The sequence below is a fragment of the Tursiops truncatus genome, chromosome 5, assembly GCF_011762595.2.
Source record: "Tursiops truncatus isolate mTurTru1 chromosome 5, mTurTru1.mat.Y, whole genome shotgun sequence".
NCBI classification, from domain to species: Eukaryota; Metazoa; Chordata; class Mammalia; order Artiodactyla; family Delphinidae; genus Tursiops; species Tursiops truncatus.
The window spans coordinates 6,419,243-6,446,148 of NC_047038.1; positions in this window are offsets into that span (position 1 = coordinate 6,419,243).

Consider the following 26,906-nt stretch of genomic DNA (forward strand, 5'->3'; position numbering starts at 1 on the left):
ATGTACAATGCATGCTCGACAGGCCACAAAACAGGACACCCTGGTCAGTAAACTTTAAGTTAAACCATGTATAAACCAGAATGACTTCCCTATACCTCCATATGTGAAGATTTTTCCATCATTTCCCCTTTTGATTGCAAATCTTTTGATAGACCAAAGTACATGTCCCTTGAAGCCAGGGTGAATGTCGGCTGCCCTGAGTCCCTGAGTCTAGTCCAACCATGTGCCTTGGTTCTAGGCCTCCTTTATTTTTGCCTACTTATCCACATTGGGGGAAAACTGATCAGATATTGTGAACAAGCTCAGAGGTATGTTAATGGGGAAACATTTTATAGGCTATATATTTTATCACTTATAATTATACAATTTATCACATTTTATCGCATCAACTTTTTACACAAACGTTAGTCATGTCCTTTTAGTGGCAGACTTACAGCAAGCAGTGATACATCATGAGTAGTTATACTCTGCGACAACCTCGCTAGATAATTTTCTTTCCATCTTGCACATCAGAGAAAAAGTACAGCTAACACAATAACTTTCATAAATACAGACCTCAATGAGCAGAACTAGAATCCACTGAACCAAAATATTTTTCTCTCTAAAATTACCCTCATCTCCACCAAACAAAGGCAAATCAAGAAGAATTTGTTTGCAAAATTAGTCTGGTGAATTGACCACATAGGCTCCTCAAAACTGCCTTTGGTAGAACTCCTCATAAGGAGTCTCAGACTAAATTCCCAAAAGGCCTCTCAAGGCCAGGAAAGCCATGCCAAAGGCCTGCCCTCAGGCTCCACCTTGGTGGATTTCTCTTTTCTAGAGGTCCCCAAAATACTGAGATTCCTGCACTTGCTAGGAGACAGTCTTTCCCATTCACCTGATAAGGCTGCTCAAAATGCAAGAGTCTCCAGGCAGAGAGAAAAGAAAAATGTTTCAATTCTACCCACAGGTGTAGTTTACCAAATTGCTGTAAGTCATGACTAACTTGAGGGGGAGGGCTTCCCCATATCTGGAAAACACAGATCAAAACCAGTAATAAGGGCTTCCCTGGTGGCGCAGTGGTTGAGAGTCCGCCTGCCGATGCAGGGGACACGGGTTCGTGCCCCGGTCTGGGAAGATCCCACGTGCCGCGGAGCGGTTGGGCCCGTGAGCCGTGGCCGCTGAGCCTGCGCGTCCGGAGCCTGTGCTCCGCAACGGGAGAGGCCACAACAGTGAGAGGCCCGCGTACAGCAAAACAAAACAAAAACCAGTAATAATATTCCAGATAAAAACCATAAAAATTATAACCATATTCACCAGTTCACTCAGTAACCAACTGTTCTGTTAACTTTTTATGAAACCATCAGGTTTTCCCTTAGGACTCTTTAATTCCTTACCCAGTTCAGCAGTATGACCTGAAATTTATCAGAGACCTGTACTTGCCAAAAGCCCTTGACTCTCTTTGAAGATGAAGCGCTTTTGCAAAAGCATCAGAGTACGACAATAACCGTCTATAAATGACAAAAGACTTAAAAAGCCACAGTTAAATACTTGGTTACGATGTCATCGATAAAGAAAATTGGTGATAATAACTAGAATTATGACTGATTTTAATCTTAACCATTCAAAACCTTAATCTGTGGCAAAAACCAAGAAGCAAGTTAATTGTCAACTCCTTGTCATACCAGCATTTCCTGTTTAGAAAACTTACGCTTTAGTCTTCCTCTTCTAAGAAGGAAAAGGTAGGTAAACTTAGACCAGCCCAGCAATTAATGTTCCAATATTTTATTCTATTTGAAATGACCCAAATAATCAATGAATTCTCTTCATTTAACTTAGTTTAGTTTCAAGCTACCAAAATCTGGAGAGACTATTTTAGATAGACATGCCCAAAACATAGTTATTTCTACAGAGTTTGAAAAAGTCCTTCTTTTTCCTTCACTCTTAGAGATCATAGATGATTAAAGTTCCTGAGAGCCCAGGTAGATCATTTACATCTCAAAGGCAAAGGAAGAGAAATACTGATTCCTTCCAGAAAGCTAACTTCCTCTAATGGTATATGCAAAAACCAGTTTTAGAATGTCAAAAAGAGGACATCTTCAGGGATGCTTTTCGGTTTTTCAATCGTCAATTCAGTTTAAACAAATAACAATAATAGACAATAGTGCATAGCATTCACTCACGTTCACATGCTTCATTTTCAGAGGAACATGAATGAGTCAGCATTCAAGTTAATCTTCACCCCAGCTGCTGGCTCAGCCTCTGTGGTCTTTCTTATATAAAAAGCAATGGCCAGCCCACAGCTGTGGCCACTTCTTTTTCCCCACTGTAATGGCGGCCAGCATCTCTGCAGCAACCTTAGGGATGTCTATGACATCTCCGTACTCTGGGAGACCCCCAGTCATCAAGGACAGCCACCACAGGACCCCACATGCTAGTGGGAAGCCACCCCAGAATTTCCCCTGCAACGTTCGGGATCACGCCTGCAGCTTCTGGACTCCACATTAGTGGACGGCCACCCCAGGATCACCCTCACAACTTTCCACTGCCGGTTCTTATTTCCTGACATCTCGGGGCTGACAGGAGTTTCCTCTGTCTCCTGGCTGCTCTGCCAGGAGCAGGCCTACAAGCCCTGTACTTGCCACTCCTCGAGACCAGAGAAAGAGCCCAGAGTCGGCGACAGAGACATCCATGGTTTAATGGAAGGGGGAGCTTACATGTCTGAAGCAAGGTCCTGGGGCCACTCCCCACCATGTACCGCAGATGGTGCAGGACGTGGTGGCAAGTCTTCACTCTGGGGGGAGAGGGAGGTTACCCGTTATAGGGGGAACTGACATCAGCTTGGCTCATCAATTTCAAGGGAAACCAGCAGAGGAGCACGCCCCTCGCCGTCCCCCTGATAAGCTATCAGGTGGAGATGTTCTAATCTAAAAGTCAGAACAATCACTAGCTGGGGCCCGGCCAGTATGCAGGAAGGTCAGTCCTGTGATTAGGGTGTAAGTGAAGCAGGCAGGCGGGAGATGTAGAGAGAGCAAGAGAACAGACCTCTTGGGTGACCTGAGCATTCAGTGTGTGTATAAGAGAAATCTGAGACTTAACCAGAACTATCACATGAAGATTTAATCAACAAGATTGTTGCTCCAAAATTCTATTAAAACGCCAAAGAAAATCTGTCAGAATGAAAATATCAACATTCAAAAGTACTTACTAATTGCTCTTAGTTTTGATGATGACCTGTCAGTTTAGAATTTATACCATGCCTCAGGCATCCAACCCGCCCACAGAGTATTAGGCGGTGCACATGAAATTAAGGGAGATGCTACTCACCCCTGGGAAGTGTTTGCAAAAACTTCCTCTCCCATTGAGTGAGTCACTGTTGAAGGTTTGTGATTCACAGCATTAGCTCTTTTATTAAAATAAACAAATAGCAAAACAAAAGCATAATGTCCTTCTCCATATCCCTCATTTTTATTATAATGCATCCACTTTGATAAAAGCAAAGACAGGCCAGACGTTAATGTCCCAGATGAAGGAACACATGATGCGAGTGATTTATAGACTATCTGGCTTTCCACAGAAAGAAACTCTCAACTCCATAATTTCTTTTAATGTGAAGGGATGCTTTCTTCTCATTTAGCATGAAAAATTTCCATTGGTGTTTAACTTTCAGCTTCCAAAAGTGCTCACTAATTACTCATAGTTTTGATGGTGGTTTAGAATGTGACTCAGAATAATCGATTTTACTCCACGATAGATCAACTTTTCTTAAAGAAATTATTTTTTATTCTGAGTGTTTTTCGAGTTTCTTTTTTCTGCTACCATGCCCTCAAAAAGTTAACCACTCTTCAGGATATTATATCCTGAATAGTACCCTCTTCTATGAGAAAATTTGATTTAAGCACGTCTCTCCTTGACTCTTCACACTTTTCTTATTTTATTTAGCTCTAGTGTTCTCCTTCAAATTGTATCATACGTTTCTTTGATAGAACTCTCAGCTGTGTTTTTTGTAATCTTTTGACTGAAAACAAAAAAATGAATTATACGATGTTGAGCACTTGATTCGTTTCAAATTTAAAAATAAAACTAATAAAAAATAATGTAAAAATATCAACCTTGTAATGCTTGACAGTACATAAATTGCCTTTCTATTCAGTATCATGCTGTTTTAATTATTACAAGTTTAAAATGAGAAGAATAGAGAATCATAATTCTCTCTCTCTCCTTTTGTCTATTTTTAGGACATTCCTATTTCATTCTTATTTTAACACTGGCACCAATTTGTCTAGTTTCCAAAAATATACTGTTGGTATTTTTACTAAGATCACATTAAATTTATAGATTAATTTGAGGGAGAACTGACATTCTTATGATGTTGCATTTTCTTTTCCAAGAATGTATCTTTCCTTATGCTAAAGTCCTCCTCTGTGTTTCTCAGTGGCAGGAACAGTTTTCTACACAGAAGATTTTACTTGCTTCTTGTTGGGTTTTGTATTTTATCTTTTGGTGTTTTATTCTCATACATTGTTATCACCCATATGAGAAACCCATTTAGTCCCCATGTATCAATTTTGTGCCCAGCCCTGTAACTGTTTTGTCTTATTATTTATGATAGTTTTCCAACTGGTCCTTTTAGATTTTGCAAGGAGAAAATATATATTATTCTCAAGTGGTAATAATTTAAAATTCTGCTTTCCAATTTTTGTTTCTAAATTTATTTCTCATTGTATTCCACAATATCATTGGCTTATGCCTCTGGAAAATTTTATAATCAAAATGTTCATACCAAGTTTTGTTGCTCTATTATTGATTTTATGGAGAATGTTTCTAATGTTTTCTCAATTAGCATATACGTGTTATTTCTGCATATATAAAACAGGGTCATATGGAAACTATCTTATATTATTATGATTTTTAAAATCAAGAATAGACATTGAATTTTATTAAAAGAATTTCTTTATAGGTAGATTTATGTCTTTTTTCATTTGCTAAGTATATTGATTTATATTTATAGCTATCCTAATATTTAACCACATTAACATTCCAGGAACAAACTGTACTTGCTTTATTATTTATTAAATAAAGAGCTGAATTTTGCTAGTTACTTTTAAAATGTTTTTATTTTAATATGTTTGAATGTTCTGTGGTTTTCTTTTATGTGTATTTCTTCAATGGGATTTCGGTATCAATGTGATGCACATTAACTTTAAAAGAGGTAGGAAGTTTTCTTTTTCTTTTTCTTCTCTATGCTTTGAGCAATTGAAGTTTAATTGCAGTTATCTATTACTTGAAGTTTTGTAAGAATTCCCTTGTGAAACCACCTGGGAAATAGCTATTAGACAACCTTATCTCTTGAATGTTAAATCACGTGTGCGGTTTTCCAGACTCACTTTCTGGAGTCAGTTTTGGTGGTTTATATTTTCCAAGGAAAGCATTCATTTTATCCATGTTCTCAAACTAAATTGCAATGACTTGAAAAGATTAGTTGTTTAGAATTCTACTAATTTCTACAATGTTTGTGGTTATTTCTTTATTGTCACTGGTAAGATTAAATAACTATTCTTTTTATTCATGTTATCAATTTTATTCACAACAAAAAGGGCAATAAGCTTTATTTATTGATTCTAACATTTAACTGTTTATGTTTCATCATTTTTTGCTTTTATCTTTACTATTCACTCTTCTCTTACATTTGTTTATCTTTTTTCAGACATTTAAAAGTTGAATGCATGCTGCTTTTGATATATATTGTTTTTCTCTGTGCACTATTCTAGATGTGTTTTTCAGAGGTTTAGAAATATACATATTTTAATTGACATAATTTCCTAAATCATTTCCTATTTTAGTTTGATTTCCTGTTTTAGATAAGAGATGTATAAGAGAAAATTTACATTGCCTGGTAGAAAGATCATTCACGTTATTAATTTTTACTTTATTGCATTAAGGTCATATTATTTTAACTCTGGAATTGATTAAGCTGTTGGTTAATGCCCAATATAAGGTCAATTTGTGAACATTACTTAGGAATTTGAAAAGAATGTGTATTCTCTCATCTCTTGCACATGCACATACATATTTACATGTACATTTAATATAGAATATATTAATATATAATGTTCATACTATTGAGAAGTAACTCAAACTTTATACCTACTACATGTTTCTATTCTCTGTTCTTTCTGTAGATTTAACTCCATTTATGTTGAAACTTTTCTTTTTTGGTGCATAATTGCCTGGTATACCTTTGCCCATTTATTAATTTCTAGGCAATATAAATATGTTTGTGTGAAGAATGTTTTGTTATTATACCACATTGTACTTTGAGGTCGAACCTGAGAATTTATTCTTTTAATAAATAAGTATAGTCCATTTACATTTAGTGGTTTGACATATGTTTTTTTTCCCTTGTCCCTTCAAATTCTATGTTTAGGTTACCTTATTTATTGTTTCTTTTTGTAATTTTTGATATTAATTTCTTTTTTTATACATTTATGATTCTAACTTTATATAAAAAATTTTAATCCTTTTTCTTTGACAATGTCTGTTAGCTTCCTGCTATGGACAAGGGCATAATTCAGTGTTTCTACTTCCTTTTCTCTCCCTTTTATTCCCTCATACCCTATTTTGTTGTTTAGCTTTACACATTAAAGTATGCACTTGTAACTTTCTTTATACCATTAAATGACTTATTCAACTTGTATTTATAAAAGATTAGATAATCATCCCATTCATCATAGTTCCCATTATTTTCCTCCTAGCAGAGTTTTAGTTAAGCCATTTCTACATTTTCAGAGCATATAATATTTTCATTATTAGTCTTGTTCTTCACATTTGTCTTTATCCTAGTTGTTCATGTAAATTAATTTAATGTCACTGTCAGTTCTTTTGTCATAGGTGCCTTGATACTTAAATAAGTTGACACAGAATATTTATATTGCCTATTCCTACTTTGAAGGCTTTATAAACATGCTCTCCTATTTCCAGAGTTAAATGATGCAACAAGGAATAGGGAAACAAGAATAATTTTGTTCCCTTATAGATGACTTGACTTTTTTGCTTAGATTCCTAAAATTTTTTCCCTCTATTTATTTAAAGTGCAGTAAAATCTACCAGGCTATATTTCAGTATTCATGTGTTTGTTAGTTTTTCTTGTGACAGGTGACTTTTTTTTAATCTATAGATTCATATCTTTTATTTTTAGATAGTTTATATGGTTTTATTTTGGAAACTTTTGTTTTATCTTATAAGTTTTATTGTTTTCCTTTGTAGTAATCAATTCATTTTCTTTTGGGACACTAATTTTGCAAAATGGAATACCATTTGCCTGTCTTTCCTTTCATTCACTATTCTCTATTTTTAAAAAACACTTTGTCTTCATTTTATCATACATCTACATTTTTTTCCCAATTTTATCCTCCATGTCAGTGACTGTTTTCAACAGGGTCTAATTCATTAATTGCTAAATCTAATAAGGCTTCATTTTTTTGATGGTTTTGAATATGTGTGGATCCATGTTTCTGCTTTTCTGGGCTTTCTTCCTGTGCTTTGCCTGTTCATATTTCATTTCCTTCTGAATTCTCACCATAAGTCCCTGAGCTTTTAGAACTATACTTTGTGTTTTTGTTTTTATTAAGGCGGTCACTTTGCCAAACTTGAGAATTCTTCCTTGGAGTTATATCATGTGCGTGTGACTCCTTTTTCAGGCCTGTTGTCTCTGAATCCTGAGGCTTTAATCCAAAGCAGTTCCTCTGAGTTCTCACTGTTCAACCTTTCCAAACTATTGTTGAATTGATGAACTGTTGAACTGTTGATGAACTGTTCACAGAGTGGGCCCTTATTTGGTGAATGTGCTCTGCTTCTTTTTCTGAATTTTAAAAGCAAGGGGATCTGCATTCATTTCCCAGGGCTGCCAAGACAAATTACTACAAACTGGTGGCTTAAAACAACAGAATTAAATTGTCTTGTAGTAATTTAGGCCAGAAGTCTGAATCAAGATGTCAGCAGGGTCATGCTTCCTCTGAAAGCTCTTGAGAACATTTCCTTGCCTCTTCCAACCTCCAGTGGCCCCTGGCATTCCTTGGCTTGTGGCAGCATCACTCCAGTCTTAGCCTTTATCTTCATGTGGGTTTTCACATGACCTTCTCTTCCTTACCTTCTCCCCTTCTTTTAAAAGGACAAGTGTCACTGGATTTGGAGCCCACCTTAATCCAGAATAATCTTATCTTGAGATCCTTAATTTAATTACATTTGCAAAAACACTTTTTCCAAATAAGGTCACATTCACAGGTTCTGAGTGAACCTATTGTTTTGAGGGCTGCTATTCAATCAAATACAGGAACTTAACAGATTTCTATTGGTCTTTCTAACTTTGGCAAAAATGGTCATTTCTTCATAATTTATGGTTCCAAGTTACAAATATCTCTATGTTTTACCATAACATAAGCATTATTTTTGTTATTTTTATTACTTTTTCCCCAAGTTTTATTGATATGTAACTGACATATAATATTGTATAAATTTGAGTTGTGCAATGTGTTGATTTGATACATTTATATATTGAAAAGTGATTACCACCATAGCATTAACTAATATCTCCATCCCATCATATCATTACCACTTCTTTTTTGTGGTAAGAACATTTAAGGTCTACTCTTTCAAGTATATACTGCAGTATGATTAGTTATCATCAACACTGTGCACAGTAGATCCCCAATTCAATTAATTATTGATAGGTAAGGACTTACTAATGCCATCTTCTTTATTGTTTTCTGGATGTTTAATAGTTCCTTTGTTTCTTTTTTCCTCTCTTGCTGTCTTCCTTTGTGATTTGATAATTTTCCATAGTGATATTCTTTGATTTCCTTCTCTTTATCTTTTGTGTATCTATGTGGATTTTTTGTATATTTACCATCAGGCTTCCATAAAATGTCTTCTAGAAATAGTCTATGTTAAGCTGATCACTTAACTTTAATTGCATACAAAATTTCTAACTTTTTACTCCCTCTCCCCCACGTTTTATGCTCTTAAAATCACAATTTACATACTTTATATTGTGTATCCATTAAGATTTATTGTAGCTATAGTTATTTTTAATACTTTTGTCCCTTAACTTTTACACTAGGGTTAAGTGATTAACACACTACCATATTACAGTACTGGAATATTCTGAATTTGACCTGTACATACCTTTACCATATGTTTTCATGCACATGTTTTCACGTTACCAATTGGCTTCCTTTCATTTCAGCTTGAAAAGCTCCTTTCAGCATCTTGTGAGGCAGGTCTGATGTGATGAATTCTTTTAGCTTTTGTTTCTCTGGTGAAGTCTTATTTCTTCTTCATTTCTGAAGGACAACTTTGCCAGGTATTCATGTTTGACTTTTTTTTTTCAGCACTTTGAACATAACATCCCAGTCTCTCCTGACCAGCAAGTTTACTGCTGAGAAATCCACTGATGGCTTTATGGCAATTCCCTTGTAAGTGACTAACTTATTTTCTCTTGCTGATTCTCTATGTTTTGACAGTTTTATTATAACATGTCTTGGGGAAAATCTTTTTGAATTGAATTTGTTCTAGGGGCTTCATGAACTTGGCTGCGAGGGCTGTTGAGGTCCTCAGTGGTGCCTCAGATCCAGGGCTAGGGGCCACGACAGGTGGTGTTGGTGAATTGAGCCGATGTCACATACTTGGCTGTGGGGGCAGGGTGCAGGTGCCTGTGTGGTGGCAAGGGATGGGGCCAGCAGAAGGGGCAGGGCCAACTGGGGGTGTATGAGTAGCTGTGGGAGCCCTAGTCATTGTTGTGACCTTGAGTGACTACAGGAGCTAGCTGCAGGGGCACACGCTGTGATGGGGGCCAGTGATGGGAGTCAGACCAGCAGCATAGAAGTGTGTAGCTATGGGGGGCTAGTTGCTGGCATGTGTTGTAGGGCAGGCCAGTGGCAGGAGTTGGGGCCAGATGCAAGCCCACAGAAGCTGTGGGGGCCTAGGTTGTTGGCAGGGACTTGTACAACTGCAAATGCTAGCCACAGCACACATGACAGTGGGGTCAGCTGTTGTCTTGCACATGTGGTCACAGGGCTTGGACTCACTGCTGGTGCTGATTCCAGGCTCCAGCGTGAGGGCAGGAGAGGGAACAGGAAGGGACTCAGGCAGGTGGTATCTGCAAACATGAAAACCTGTGGGGCAAAAACCTCAGTGGTGAAACCTGCAGGGGCTCTGGGGAGACTATGGTTTCCTCAGTGGTTTCCTTGGTGGTAAAAGCTGCTGGAGTCTTCTGTGGAGCAGTCTGCTCTGGTCCATGACAGGGTCCTTTGTGATGAAAGCTGGTGGTCTCAGAGGATGGTCTGCAGCATCAGCAAGGGTTATGGAGGTCCTCAGTGGGGAAGGCTGGGAACTGAGGTCACTCATGCTACATAGTGGCCGAAACTGGTACTCCCTGCCCTTCTTCCTTGTTCCTAGCCATCTCTAGGCATCTCAGCTTTGGCGGTCTCTGGGTGGGGTGAAAGTGAGCTGGGTCCAGAAAGGCTGGGGTGGCTAGTTGCTCACCTGACTCTCCTTTTCCCAGTTAGGGGAACTCTCCTATGTGGGGGAGTTCCCTCTTGGTTCCTTATTTTTTTTTTTTTTAAAGAATCAATTTTATTTATTTATTTTGGGTTGCATTGGGTCTTCGTTGTTGCGCACTGGCTTTCTCTAGTTGCGGTGAGTGGGGGCTACTCTTTGTTGTGGTACACGGGCTTCTCACTGCAGTGGTTTCTCTTTATTGCAGAGCATGGGCTCTAGGCATGCAGGCTTCAGTAGTCGTGGCACGTGGGCTCAGTAGTTGTGGCTCATGGGCTTAGCTGCTCAGTGGCATGTGGGATCTTCCCGGACCAGGGCTTGAACCCATGTGCCCTGTGCATTGGCAGGCAGATTCTTAACCACTGCGCCACCAGGGAAGTCCCTCCCTCTTGGTTCTGAGCAGTGCCGGCCTGGGGGCTGGGATAATGCAGGCAAATTAAAACTGTTCTTCCTACTCTTTTGGGCAGTTTTTGGAGTTTCTGCTCTACTATGTTCCTGAAGTTTCTTATATGGAATGCTGAGGTCTCCAAGAGCTATTTCATTCATGGATAACTGTCTAATTGTTGTTCTTCGTGGGAGGACGGAGGCCAGGGTCTCCTACTCCACCACCTTGGTGACATGACTCCCTCTCTTTATTATTTTTTGTTGATTTTGGGGTGGTATGCAAAAAAGAGGGAAACTTGCGTCTTTATGTCACTATTTTAAAATTCCTAGTCTCCATTTCATTTAACATGTAGTTTAAATTTACAGAGGTAATATAATCAATCAAATAAACATACTTTAACTTTTTGCATGCAAATTTGTTTCCACCTGCAACCTTAATTTATATTCCCTTTTTATTAAGAATGAATAAACATGAAGAGGATATGTCACCACCACTTTACTGTAACCTTCCCTCCACAGGGATATTGCCCCATTTTTTCCCCTGGCATTTTCATCCTCTCTACTTATCCTCTCTACATGTCAAATCGTACACTATTAATATATTACCTTGTCCATTTCATCTTAAATAACCTTCTCTGAAACACAGGCACTACTCCAATTACCACCCTTACTTTCCCCTATACTCCATAACCAAATTTCTTAAATACATTTTTTCATACTCACTAGCCACATTTTCTAACTTTCTGTCTCCTGATGGTCTCTCACCTTCCATTCTCAATTTTCCATCTAATTGCTCTAACCAAGGCTATGATAATCCTTTAAGTTGATAACGCCAGTGGATGCTTTTTGGTCCTCATTTTACGTGGCCTTGTATCACAGTTAACATTATCAATGCTACCATCTCTCAAAAATCATATTATTCTCTTGGTTCTTATATTAATTATATATTGTGTGTAATAACTCATCCCCAAACGTAGTGACTTATACCAACAAATACTTATCATCTCAGTTTCTGTGGGTTAGGAAATCAGCAGTGGCAGAGATGGTGGTCCTCTCCTGGGGTTGCAGTCAGGAGGTTGGTTGGGGATACAGTCATCTGAAGGCTTAATTGGGGACGGATGATTGACTTGCATGGTTATTGGATGGAGGTACTTGCATGGCTGTTTGATGAAGGCTGCAGTTCCTTACTCTGCAGATTCCTCCTAACATGGCAGCTTGCTGCCCTCAGAGTGAGTGACCCAAAAAGCCACGGTACCTATTGACTAGTCCAGTCATTCTCATCATTAGAAGTGAATCCCTTAGTCCAGCCACACTTAAGAGGAGAGGAATTAGAGTCTACTTCTTGAAGAAAGGAGCATCAAATAACTTGAGGACTTATTTTAAAACCACTGCAGCCCTCTAATCACAACATTCTAAGGTCCCTTTTGTGGATCCTCCTTTCCATTAAGCACATTTTCTTCACTTCTCCTCTACTCACCAATGGAGTGTTGGTGCACCTCAGAGATTGGCTCCAGTTGCTCTGTGGCTATCTATCCATTCCACAGATACTATCCTGGTGTTATGATATGTAGATATCTAAACTTAGGAAAACACAACTTATCTTCATAGTTTAGATCTGTGTATCTAAAATGAGAAGCCCAGGCTAACAGTATTCTCACAGTGATTCTCATCCAGGGGCACCAGGTTGGGGTAGCCAGGAAGAGTTGGGGGAATATAAGATTTTTGATTTAACAGAAGGGACATGCATAGTTATAAAACATACAGTCCCCACTTATTTACTTTTATTTGTTCGTAATCACAGTATTTATTCTAATCAGAAATTTCAAAGCATTATAAGAGACCAGTAGGTTTCACTTTTTAAGTTTTGTTGTCTGTTTTTCAAAATGAGACATGGTCTAGAGCAGGTTGGAAAGCACTGACTTAAGGAACGCTGCTTGCCAAGGCTAATTGCTTTTCGAGAACACTACACATTATGTAAGCGGCAATATTTTGAAGGAAGTAATAACTAAATATTATTCATATTTCTATTTTTTGCTTAAATAAAATGAGTAGAGCTTAATAAATTTAGCCTTTAGAATGGAACAGGAAATGCCTGAAGAATACAAATTGTCTAACAGTAGAGAAAAGGGTAGTTAGCCATTATTGTTTAAACCTTTGCCTCCCTGCTCCAATATTCTAATGCTGAGGCATCTGGAAAATTTAACCTTTTCCCCTCAGGTAATATTTTGCCTTGATATTTTGGACTCCTGAAACTTTGTGAAAAGATCACTATCCATTTATCTCTTTTCAATGAATTTTCTAAGAACACAAGTTTTAAATTTATTCTCCAAACCAGCCCTGGGTCATCAGTTCTCTCAGTTTTATACTTCTAAGCTGATGTATTCATCACTCAAACCATAGGCTCCGTATTTCCTATCTGAACGTTTCTTTGTTTTCTAAGTGGATTTATTTTCTTCTGACACAAATACCAAGACAAAAATGTTGACTCTGTGCACTGATGGTTATTTTTAACTTTCTCCAGTTAAAAGAAACAGTCAAGATATATGCCAAAGTAGCTCTAGCAAAAAACCAAACTTTCCTTTAGCCAGCTTAGTAATATATGTTTAATGCATTTTCTTTCCATTTGCAAGAACCACCATGGGACTCTTAGCACTTTTATTTTCTTCCAGGGGTAGAATAAAAATGGCAAGAGGTTACTTCAGGGCAGATTTTTGGGAGAATAATTTGAATTAGCATAAAGTTAACATTTCCTAAATGGCTATTTTAGAAACTAGATCATTAACCTTTCAGAAAGACAAAAAAAGAAATATACTGGAACTTTGTTCTAGTATTACTGGCTTCCAAAAGAACCTGGAATAAGTAGCATATCTCTTGGAGCAACTAAAAACAGTACTATTCATCAGAAACTAATAAAACTTCAGAGTAAAACACTCCTGCCTATAAGGTAACCTCATTCAATAAAATGTATTAAAAAGTATTATCTAGAGTTATGAAATAAAATGACATGAAAAGTTAAAGATACAGATCTTCCTTGACTTATGCTGGAGTTACTTCCCAATTATTGTAACTTGAACATACTGTATGCCAAAATTGCATTTAATACGCTAACCAACTAAACATCATAGCTTAGCCTAGCCTACCTTAAATGTGCTCATAACACTTACATCAGCCTACAGTTGGGCAAAATCATCTAATACAAAGCCCATTTCATAATAAAGTGTTGAATAACTCATGTAACATTTTGAATACTGCACTGCAGGCTTCCCCAACCCCTGGGCCGTGGACTGGTACCGGTCCACGGCCTGTTAGGAACCGGGCCGCACAGCAGGAGGTAAGCGGCGGGCTAGCGAGCAAAGCTTCACCTGCCGCTCCCCATTGCTCCCCATTGCTCACATTACCGCCCGAACCATCCCCCCACCCCCATCTTCCATGAAACCAGTCCCTGGTGCCAAAAAGGTTGGGGACCGCTGCTGTATTGAAAGTAAAAAACAGGATGGTTGTCTGGGTACAGGATGGTTGTAAGTGTATGGGTTGTTTATCCTTGTGGCTGTGTGTCTGCAGCTGCCCAGCATGACAAGAGGGTATCTTACCGCATATCACTAGCCAGGGAAAGAGCAAAATTTGAAATTCAAAGTATGGTTTCTACTGAATGCATATTGCTTTTGCCCCATTGTAAAGTCGAAAAATCCTAAGTTGAACCGTCACCAGACAGGGACCATCTGTATATATTTTTCAAGTTAAATTAGAAGATTTCTTTCAGAAGGAATTGTGGAGTCTAATAAAAGGGATAGAATTTAAAGGGAAAATTTAATACTTAGGTGATTCATGATTTTATAGAAGAATGATAAAAACTTCTAAAATTAAAATTTTCCTCCATAAAATAATCATACAGAAGAAACGTAAATCATATGGACCCTTCTAAACATGAACTAAATAACCTGCTTTTCAATTGAACTCAGATTCATGTGTATCAGTGAGAAGGCTGCATCACTGCTATGTTAGCAAATAACTCATGTGAGTTGAAATGGCAAGGGTTACGGAGGGGGTAGGAAATATACAGGCCATCCTTTGGAATCTGGGGTGTTGACTCAGAGTTAAGGATTAGCTTAACCAAGAGGGAATTGGCCTCTTGCAGAATATTTGGGAACTGAAATCTACTGCATTGAGGCCAGCTGTAGACTTCAGTGCTAAGACAATCCATTCCAGTAAGTGCTGAGGTGATGGATCTGGTCTGGTACAGCCCCTGGTATAGCACATCACACAGTTGCAGGCTCAAATCTTGGACTTCACTCTTGATCGAGCTGGTGGAAGTGATTGTGCTTCCTCCAATATGAAGCTTATATAAGCTCCCAGCCCAGAACACTGGATCTCTCTTCCAGAAGCCAAATTCTTGTCCCATTATTTCACTATGTGCAGCCTTAGAGTATGATAGGCAACAGGGAAATGATGTAACTGTTGTGCTCCAGTCTCTTTGTTTTCCCCAGTAACACTGTTTCAGGTCTCATGTGCCTGTTTGTTACTTAATCTTCCCTCTTTGATTAATAGCCAGTTTGGATAAGTAAGACGCTGTGCTTGTGCTGCCCATTCCTCAGAAATTATACCCATTATGCATACATCGCAAATGAAATTAGAATATGTCGACATATAAGATATTACTAAGATGTTGCAATGCTTACCGCTTACTGTCATATTTTCATTACTAGATTTTAAACTCTTAGAACAAAGAACTGTTTTATTCATTGAATGTAGTTATTCACTGTTACATTATGTCACCACACAAGCTATTGTGGTGGACAGACTCCCAGACAGCCCCCAGTTTTCCCTGCTTTCTGTTGTTCATGCTTCTGTACCATCCCCTCCCTTTGAGTGTGGGTGGTATCTGTGATTCGTGGCTAACCAACAGAATATGATACAGACCATGCGATGTCATTTTCATGATTATGTTGCCTAAGATAGTGCCTTCCATCTTGCTAGCAGACCCTTTCTATTGGCTTTTGCTGGCTTTGATGGAGTGAGCTGCCGAACAGAGAAGCCCAAGTGGCAGAGAACTGAGGGGGTTCTAGGTGACAGCAAGGAAAGAGCTGAGGTCTTCAACTGGACTGAATCCTGCCAAAGAACACTGAAGCTTAGAAATGAGCCCTTCCTCACCTGGGCTTCAGATGAGACCCCCAGCCCACATGGGGATGGCATTTGGATCGCAGCTTTGTGAGAGAAGCTGAAGCAAAGGACACATGCAAGCCATGCCTAGATCACTGGCCCACAAAAACTATGGAAATTTATTATGCAGCAATAGAGAATTAATACAGCTATACATATCTAGTCACACTAAGCTCCATCTACTGTGTTTGTTTTATGAAATGACTGATTTATATCGATACCAACTTTTTAACTTAATGGATGCAAATTAATAGTCAAACAAGAATATGTTATTCAACGTCAGACATGAAGACTTTTTCATTCATTTAACCTCAAAGAGCAAAGAATAGGAGTTAAGCCCTTTGTTAGAAAACCAAATGAGTTTTCTAATATTAGCACTGAGTCTGGTTCTTCTTACCATACTAGAGGAACAGTTAGAAATCAACAAAGAGAGTTCTAAATATCCTATATTCAAGCACTACCTCTCAGTTTAAACTTGTCTTGACATTGAACAATCTTCTTCCCATTAAAATAAGTACATAAATGCACAAAACACACATTCAAAGGTCCCTCTTCTCTATCCAGGGGGACAAACTCAGAAGAGGGAGTCCTTGGTTTTGCCTGCACATAGATTATGGAGAGGGAAAAAATTTCCAGCTGGTGGAGAGCAGTCAGAGGGTAGCAGAAGCAGGAGTTACACTAATTAGAATCAGTAGACTTATCCATGCCTAGCCCAAATTGGAAAAAGAACAAATAATATCTGTATCTAGTATATACAAACATTGATATTCTCCTTGCCCCATCCCTTCATCTATCTATATTATCTTTGACTCTCCTTGAAAATTATTATATTATAATTTCATATGGTTAAATAACTTTATCATATCATATAATAGCATATTACTAAATAACTTTAAAAAATAAAGAAATGAAACAATCTATGCAGTAATACATACATTTGGGATGAGAAATTTATGCTTTTACTGTGGGGGTGCAAAATATTTCACTTTCTGGAACTCTAAATCAGTATTGACATTCTTGGTTCTTAATTTTCACTCTGCAAGTTTTATGCATTAACTACTTTATCTTTGTTGTCTCCCAAATTATTTATCCTCGATAAATTAAGGAGACAATATCCATGCTCATCCCAGATCTCTTAAGACAACTTTTATTATTTCTGTGTCTCTTTCCCCTGAGTACCTTGTGTTGGTCTCTTCCCAAAACTTTCCTTGCATTGCTGGAATTACATTACTCAAATTCAGAAAGAACAGAGTGTCGGGCAGTTTACACCCCTGTAAAAGATGACTGACTGATCAGAGTGTGCAAAAGCCCAGCTCTGCCACACCTACTGGAGATAAACTCGTAGGTGCAGTGTACCCACCTAAATCAATCTACTCAGCTGAATCCATCAGGCTGAGCCTGGGACGCTGCCTGAAGTTTTAACCTGTACCATTCCTTGGCTTCTTCTGCTTCCCTTTCCTGCTTCTTCCTCTCCTTTTGTGGTTTTTCCTGGGACTCCGTCCTTAATAAATTACTACTTGTAAACAAACATACCTCTCAGTCTCTGCTCCCAGGGAACTTGGGCTAGGACACAAAAGGTGACTAGAATTTTCTCCTTTGTCAGAGTCTGTCCCATGTCTCTGGATTTGGAATATGGAGTGCTGTAGGGTCAGTGGAAGAACTGCATTTCTACCACGTTAGAATGTAAGCTCTGTAACAGCAGAGACTTTGTCCCCCTTGTCATCACATCACTAGGGGCTACCACAAGGCTTGGTGCATAGAAGATGCTAAATAGATCTTTATTTAACGCCCGAAAGGCTATACACTGGAAACTTGACTAGTTAAAATAGTAAACTGATAGGTGAAAAGGCAAACTAATATGTAATATAGAAAAAAACGGCACGATGGCATTTCCTCTATGTTAATAATCTAATGCTGTGTAACAAATTACCCTGAAACATGGCAGCATAAAACAATAATAATCTTTTATCACTTCTCACGGTCCTGTGCTCAGGAACTTAGAATACAACAGGAATGGCTTGTCTGTCTGAAGCTTCAGTGAGAAAACTCAAAGGCTTGGGGCTGTTATTACCTGAAGTCTTCCTCATTCACAGGTCTGACGGTTGATGTGGGGTATCAGCTGAGGACCTGGCAGGGGCTGCCAACGTGAGCAATCACACATGGCCTCTACATGCGGCTGGGGCTTCTTCCAAGTATAGTGTCTGCATCCCAAGGGCAAATGTCCCAAGGGAGAGAGGGAGCGAGAGAGCGAGAAAGAGAAAGAGAGAAACAGAGAGAGAGGCCGAGACTGCTGATGGAAGCTACACTGCCTTTAAGACTTCGTCTCCAAAATCCCACATCATCACTTCTGCCACATTGGTTGAGACAGTTATGAGTTCCACCCAGGCTCCAGGGAGGTAAGAGACACCACCTCTTAATGAACCCTGTTAATGTTTGAGGGTGTGGAGTGAGATACAAATTGGTGAGGCCACTTTTGGAGCAAAAAGATCTGCCACATTCCCTTTAACTTTATTTTAGATTTATTTTATTTCATTTTATTTTAGCAAATACATATATATATATATATATATTATTTTAGCAAATATATAAAAGAGAAAGAAAACAGGCTTGTAAGTCAGGCAGGAGATTGATGTCTCTCTCTAGAATTACTAGTTTACTCAGGCAATTTCATTAACTTAGGGCTCTGCTTCTGAAAAATGCTCCTTCTCTATCAGTGATAAAATGACTCTTTTAATCTAACATTTTTCAATATTATTCATAGTTGTTATACAGTGGTTAATTCTCAAGGTTAAAATTATTGTGGTCTCAAACTTTTTATGGATTCTGGAAATATGTGTAAGAAATTTTCTTAAAGAGGGATAAGATTTTTTTCCAGATAATCTTCAAATTATGCTACATGAAAAGCTGCAAAATATAGATGTTGATTTAAGAGTAAGGGTTCTGAAATCAGCTTGCTTGGATTCAAACCTCAGCTCTTTCACTTGTATAAATTAGACCAGGGGTTCCCAACCCCTGGGCTGCAGACAGGCACCGGTCCATGGTCTGTTAGGAACCAGGCCGCACAGCAGGAGGTGAGCGGTGGGCGAGTGAGTGAAGCTTCTTCATCTGCCGCTCCCCATTGCTCCCCGTCGCTCACATCACCACCTGAACCATCCCCCCTCATCGCTCGCAGTACCGCCTGAACAATTCCTCCCCACCCCATCCATGGAAAAACTGTCTTCCACGAAACCAGTCCCTGATGCCAAAAAGGTTGGGGATCACTGAATTAGACAACTCACTTTACATTTCTGTGTCTTCGTGCACTGATCTGTAAAACTGGCATAATGATATCTATTTTATGAAGTTGCTGTTAAGAGTAAATAAGTTAAAAAACATTGTCATTCACATAATGAAATTCAATGTATACTATCACAGTTATTAAACAATTTAGTTGCGTATGCACCTCTGTACTGGTGAAGACAGGTAGGTGATCTTTACAAAAGAAAATGTAACATGACCCCTAAATTTATATATAGCACAAAACAGCAGCATAAGTAGTGATAACAGTTGCTTGGGTTGAATCGTGGCCACCCTAAAAGATATGGCTGCGTCCTAACCCCTGGAAACTGTGAATGTGAGCTTATTGAAGGGTCTTCGCAGATGTAATTAAGTATTTTGACACGAGGTCATCTGGATTATTTGGGTGGGCCCCAAGTTCAGTGACAAGTGTCCTTATAAGAGACAGAGAAAAGAAGACACAGAGGAAAAGACCACGTGAAGACAGTGGCAGGGATTGGAGCTCTTCCGCTAGAAGCTAACAAAAGCCTGGAGTCAACAGAAGCTGGAAGATGCATGATAGGATTTGCCCCTATGAGTCTTTGGAAGGGAGAATTGCCTTGCCCACACCTTGATTCTGGGCTTCTGTTTTCCCAAACTGTAAGAGGATAAATGTTTGTAAGCCACCAAGTGTGTGGCGATTTGTTACAGCTACCACAGAAACTCACGACAGTACTAGATCTGGGGGGGTCCTCCTTTTCGTCCACAGGGTGCGTTACTCTTTGCTCTCTGTTTTCTTGCCCAAGTTAAAACTGAAGGCAGGCAACAGCTGACATTCAATTTCACAGATGAGTAGCTGTATCTGCTAAATGGTTTTGATTAAAATGCCACGTGTGGCTATCACTGCACCCAATTTAAAAACTAGAAGTTGGAGTGTTTGTTGGGCCCACATCACGGCCTCCAAACTGTTCTTGGCTCGGGAGGGCCAATAAAAGGTAATGAGGAGGCCTATGGCAGTCAGGGATGCTGGTCGCCATGAATATGATCTACTTAAGATGTTTTAATACCCCTAGAGAAATTCTGCTTTTATTAAAAAAAAATTTTATTTCCCCATAAGAAAGCCAAACAGTTGGAAATACGTTTCTAAACTGTTCTTGATCATTCTCTCCTTCCCCAAATAAACTGTTCTGCTAACAGTATGACTGTTTTAGTTTGAAATTGGCTATCAATGTTGCTAGAAAATGTGTTTCAGTAGCCCAGTTGAATGGATGTTATGGATTCGATTTTTTTAACTCATTGTCATTCAAATTAATATTCTCAATACATGTATATTACTCTCTGGATGTTCAAATTTAGAAGAAAAGTCAATGTATGTCTCTTTTGCACTTACACAACCTGGAGTTGAATCTACCTAGGTGCATTATTTACGTTATTTGTAGAGTTAGGAACTCTGTTTCCCACAGCCTTGATCAATTTGCCTTTCCATAAACATAAGGTTAGGAAGTCACCGTGAGTGCAGGAAGCCCATCTGTAAAAACAAATGCTACAGCATTACAGTCGTTTCCTTATGCCACCTTGCATCTTAAAAGCTACTCTCTGGAACAGGCTCTAGAGGAGCAAAGTTTCAAACCTTGTTCTTGACCAACTTTAATCGTGGAAAGTGTCCATATGCAATCTTGTGAAAGCATTCTAAATCATACTTAGAAATAACTATGCTGCCATGAAATTCTCAGGGTTGCTTTCACTTCATTATCATACATTGTAAGCTAATGCTTTATCTGTTCTCTTTATATCCATATTTTGTGTGCTTTATGAACAATAAAGAGTGGAAATATTTTCTGCAATAATTACAGCACAAGGACACATCATGTGTTTCAATAAATATTTGTTAAATAAATGATTAAAAAAAAAACCCAGGTGTCCACAGTGCACTTTGGAATAATTTAAAATAAAGATGTGAATATGAATTTTAGTTTTTTGGCATAAAATATGAAGTTGGCAGAAAAGTTAAGGTACAATGTTTATACAGAACAGATTTTTTAATTGTTGCAACATCACCTAAAAGCATAATTTGACATGGTGTGGATAAGCTTATGGTTTTTTTTTTCCTTTCTTTCCATTTTTATTCACATTTTTACATTTTCTATAATAATTGTCATTAGTGAAGAAAAACTTCTTTTGTTTTTAAATCAGGATTCATTCTGTAATTCAATTAGATTAGATATTAAAATAGTACAAAACTTTACAAAGTAAAGAATGAGCATAACACCTTTTTCAATAATACTAAAGTTTTATGTTAATCTCTTAGACTTTGCAAATTAATATACTCTCACCTTTGTTTTTTACTCAAAGGATTAACTTCTATTAAAACCACAGTCACATTGCTGACTTAAGAACATTATTAGAAAAAATACCTATTTTCCATGTTACATGGAAGCTTAACATTCAAATTCAATATTTAAATTTAATCAGTATGCAATTTCAACAGAGGACCTTCAAGATCTAAGCATGAATGTTTGTATTAAGAATTCTTTCCAAACGACACAAAAATGTGTCTAGGCCAGTAAGTTGTGACTGCTCTATGATTGTATACGCTGTGGTTACAACTCTAAGAGTAATATTGATCAAAGCGGTTTAACCTCAGATTGTAAGGAAAGGTGAATCACCCAGGAAACACTAAACACGAAAAGAAATCGCTCTTACTGAAGAATTCCATTTCCCTTCTGTGGTGATGGATGTATGGGGTATTCTTAACCTGGTGTCACAAAATATTTGTGTTAGGCAACTTTACTCTTGCTCTGGGAATCTTTGGTCAACAAACAAATTCCTGGCTTTGGGCAGATTCCTCATGAAGATTGTCTGCACGGCACTAACGCACTTGCCAGATGATGTGACCAGTTCCATTCCCTTGGAAATGTTCAGTTCTAAAAGTCTGCGAATAAATCTTATTCGGATAGTTCTTGCCAGTTTCACAACACAGAGATTAAACAAGCTTTATATCAGATTGTAAACTGAGGTAATGTTTTCTCCAAGCCACCTTTCAGCTTCTTTGTCACCCACAGCCATTTCCTGTCCCTAAATGCTACGTTCTAGAACACTCAGGAAAATGAGGAAATTATTAGGTTTTCTTCAACGTTGTTATTAGATAGTATGAACTCTCCAGCAAGATTTTATTCTATATTATGAACTAAAGGTTCTATGTAAAATCATGTGGAAAACATAATTTGGCTTAAGGAATTCACTTCTTTGTTTTTTAATAAAAGAAATCTGCATTGCAAAAGACCTATATATTTAGTGTAACAATTCAAAATATGAATATTAGTATTATTGAGAACAACGAATTTAATGAGTTATGTTCTACGGGCAGAAGAGTATTATGAACGAGCATCAGGGCTCTGGAGATGAACTATGTTTAAATTCCATCCTAGAAGCTATATGACCTAGAACAAATTACTTACCTTCTCTGTGTTTATGTTTCCTTCTGGAGATAATAATATTATTTGCCACATACACTTACGAGTACTGCACATATAAAGTACTTAGAATAATTTCCAGGACATAGTAAATACTCAACACTTGCCTATTAACTAGTCGACATGTAATTTTGGGATTTATCCAGAAGTATACTACTCTACAGAAGAAAAATGATGAAACCTACTAGAGAATTTACAAATGTAATTTTAGTTATGTTTTTCAACTTATATTCTACTACATCGATGACTGTTCACTTAACAAGTCTAGCAAAATCCCAAAATAATAAATCAAAATTGTCTTTCTACAAGATGCCAGACTGACCATAAATTTACTTGAAATTTTCTGTTTTTAATTATTTTTCCAACTTTAGCCACACTTTATGATATGGAATTTCTAATAAGCCAGTATCATGAGAGTTGTCTAAGTTCCTGGACTTTTTTGATAATATTTCTGTTATTGAATTTTGAAGTGGGAGTGGGACAGAGGGTTTGTCTCTCCTCCTCTCACCTTTCATCTTGCAACCAGATTACACAGTTTGTATATCCATCTTAAAATCTTTTAAAAACAAAAATCCTTTTGTCAAGTCGTGTGCGCCCCAGTTCTTTAACATTCTAAACCTGCTATGGCTGCTGGAACGGTTTATCATGAAAAGAAAAGAAATGCTTTCGGCATACCAAAAAAAAAAAAAAGAGAGAGAGACGAAAAATCCTGAGCTCACAAAACAGGCTGTTGTAGAACTCGAGCTTAAGGAGGCACTGCTATTAGGTATATTTCATAATATGAAAAGACAGGCCGATTTGGGCCCCCTCGCCTGGTGGGATCAATCCTGTCAGTGCCATTTATTGGCAATCCCCTGTGATTTCTGTATCCCACAACCTTTTTGCATGAAAATGAACCATAAAGGCCATCAAAACACCTGCTTTACTGACAAGACCAATTAATGCTTTGATTTATCCCTCAGAGTGTGAGCTAGTCTGCTGCTACAAGGGCCTTGGGTTGGCATATCATTCATCAGACTTTGAAGGTCTTCTTTTCTATGTCCCGGAGTTTCAGCTGTGAATGTCTTTTGTATATGCTAGAAAGTTCTGTTAACCCCAGAACACTGAGCACAGCTGGAAGCCAATGTTTTTTAATCAATAACTGTTCAGGTATCTTAAGTTATTAAGTGACTGAATTATTGGACTAATTTGAAAGGCCTTCAGGAGACTTAGAAGGGCATGTTTAGCACCTGTTGTTAAGTAAGAAAGAACCCAGAAAAAGAAAACAGCTTTCTATAGTTTACTACAAATTCATTCCTTTTGTATTCTTCCGAAGTCAATATTTGTCATTTTTACTTGTATTATAAGCAGGCAGGCTTGAGAGCCATGTGCACATTGCTGAAGCAGGACCTGGTCCTCTCTCCGCTTCTGGACATACGGCAATGACAATCCCCTTCAGCCTATTCATCCTTTCTTAAGGAAAGGGAACACATCCACGATGCCATTAAACTGGGGCAGCATATTGATATAATAGGATACAGTTGCAGGATTCAGTAAGATGAGCTAATCTTGAAAAAAAAAAATCAATAAATGTGCCTGAATTCAGAAGACATCACCTGGCAAGATGCCTCTTTCTACTGTCATACTTCAAAGAGCAAATCTATTTTGTCTTTCCCAACTGAAATGTGTATAGGCATTTCTTTTTGTAAGACTTGGGAAGCACTCTTTCTTCCCATTTAACTCCAGAATCTTTCAAGTCTTTTCTTAGGAATTTGGTACTTGAGGCCATATCACTTCAGATTAAATAAGTTTGAAAGATTATTTCATGAATGCTCCACAAATCTGAACGTTTTATTTGCTTTAAAAGGTGACCTTCCATACAATGATGGTACAAAATGATATAGTCATTAGAAAGACGGCTACGGTGGAAGACTGTTTTCCACTGGGAAACAAAAGAAAGCTATAGGAGGAGAAAGATGTTTTAAACTTTATTAAATGTATGCATATCTAAAGGGACACACTTCAGGGTGCTGGTAATGCAAAGTGGTCAGCTTCGACATAACAGTGATAAAACTATTTGTTGATATGCCTCTCTATTCCAAGAATGCACACAAAAAACCCATTAAGGTATGATACAACTGAGGATGGAACTTCAGTGATTTGCTACAACTAAGTGGCAAACCAGGATTGCAAAGCCAGTCAAGGTCCAAAGCCATTTTTTATCCCCATCACACCCCACAGCAATGAATAGTTTAAAAGGCAAAGACATCAGGAGTTTCTACATTTGCCTTTGAAGAAGTCAAGTAATTAAAGTTCAGAGATCGTCTGTAATTTTCAGCCTTTAGAAAGTGCTAGTGCTGAGAGCTTCAAAACCTACTGCAGCTGTTCCTATTCCCACAAACTTGTGTTTCTGCTGAGAATTGGGCTTGACTCCAAGGACATGCATAGGTAAAAAGCCCAAGGTCTGGGTACAGTCTTAGCTTCAAGTCAGTCCAAAGGCCTGAGGGGACATCCACTTTGTGCTGTATTTGTGTTTAGTCAAAACGACCTGGTTTAAAGTACCCTGAAGCTTCCTAGCAGGATGTACTTTGTGAGGACTAATAAGTCAAAAAAATAAGAACAAAAAAAAGCTTTCCTTCTTTTTTGCTTTGTTTCAAATCAAATTATCAGCAAACAACAGAGTTTTGCTACAAAATCATTTGTGGGATTTCTTTGTAGATAAGTCAAAGAGAAATACTTGTAATCAAAAGTGGAAGACTGGCTAAATTTATGAATCTCTTTGCATCTGAAAGCCTGAAGACATTTTTTTGATAGAAAAGAAACTAGAGTTAATCAAAACCTGGTGAAATTAATGAAACCAAAGTATTAGCATTGACAGATCAGTTGAGATGAAAGCCAAACCAAGTTTCTCTGAGAAAAGGAGGATGTTATCTATAGTTGTCAGGAGCTTGAAATCAAATATGAGACTGGGTGTGATTCCCAGCTACGCTCCTAGTATTTATAAGACCTTCACCTAGTTACTGAATCACTCTGATCCTCAACCACCTGACCCGTAAACAGGGATCCACTTTGAATAGGTAATTTTAGTTGATGTAAGGTACCTGTCTCATGGGAAACATTTAGCAAAATTTAGCTATTGTTGTTACAAATTAATACTTAGCGAGTAATGTAAAAGATTTTAAACACACTTTTAAAGATGAAGAAGCCAGGACCACGTTTGGGAGTAACAAGAGAGAAATAAAGAGACCTAGTTTACTCCAAACCTCTCTGTGAGAATGCTTTTTCTAAGATCATTTAACCTCCCAGTTAAGATACAAATGAGGAACAATGATGCTTTGTCATGAACACATTTTCATGCCCAGTAACATGCTTCATAATGCCATCCATCACTAATAGGCTGGTGAGCATAATTTAATAATTACTTATTTACAATTAAATGAAGTGTACAACACTATGCTATATTATCAAGGAGAGTCCATGTCATTGGATTCATGGATTAAGAATCAGAAGATTTGGGTTCTGCTAATATTTATTTTTTGCCTCTAGCTACTAGCCTTGAAAGTGTACTTTCTTTATAATTTACAAATTGATCATTTTATTTTCTATCATAGACATGCAATGGAGATTAAATTTAATGTGTACAAATCTCTGAAGAAAATCTAATAATATATTTTACCCTTTTTTATATGAAGTGTATTTTTATTGAAAAGGCAATGCAATTTTCACTAATGTGTATTTGGAAGACAAAGGAATTAGACAAGAACAAACAATGCACCAAATTAATATTTTGGTGTATTTCCTTCCAGTTGTTTCCAGAATAAGTGGTTGTTTGTTTATGTAACTGTATTCAATTACATGTTTTGTTTATACAAGAGGATAATGCTGAAAATATCCCATACAGTATTATTCACACAACTCTCTTCCCTGTGTTTGACACACATTTGCACCCCAGGGAAGCAGCATGGCACTGATAAAGGTTTATAGAAAAGTACTACATGAAAGGTAATTTAGTTCACCCCTTTGACTCTTTAAGAAGCCATACTGGACTAGCTGTCATCAACAAATGAGTCAGCAAATTTTTTCATTCCATAATCATTTGAAAATCTTACTTTAGAAATGCAATCT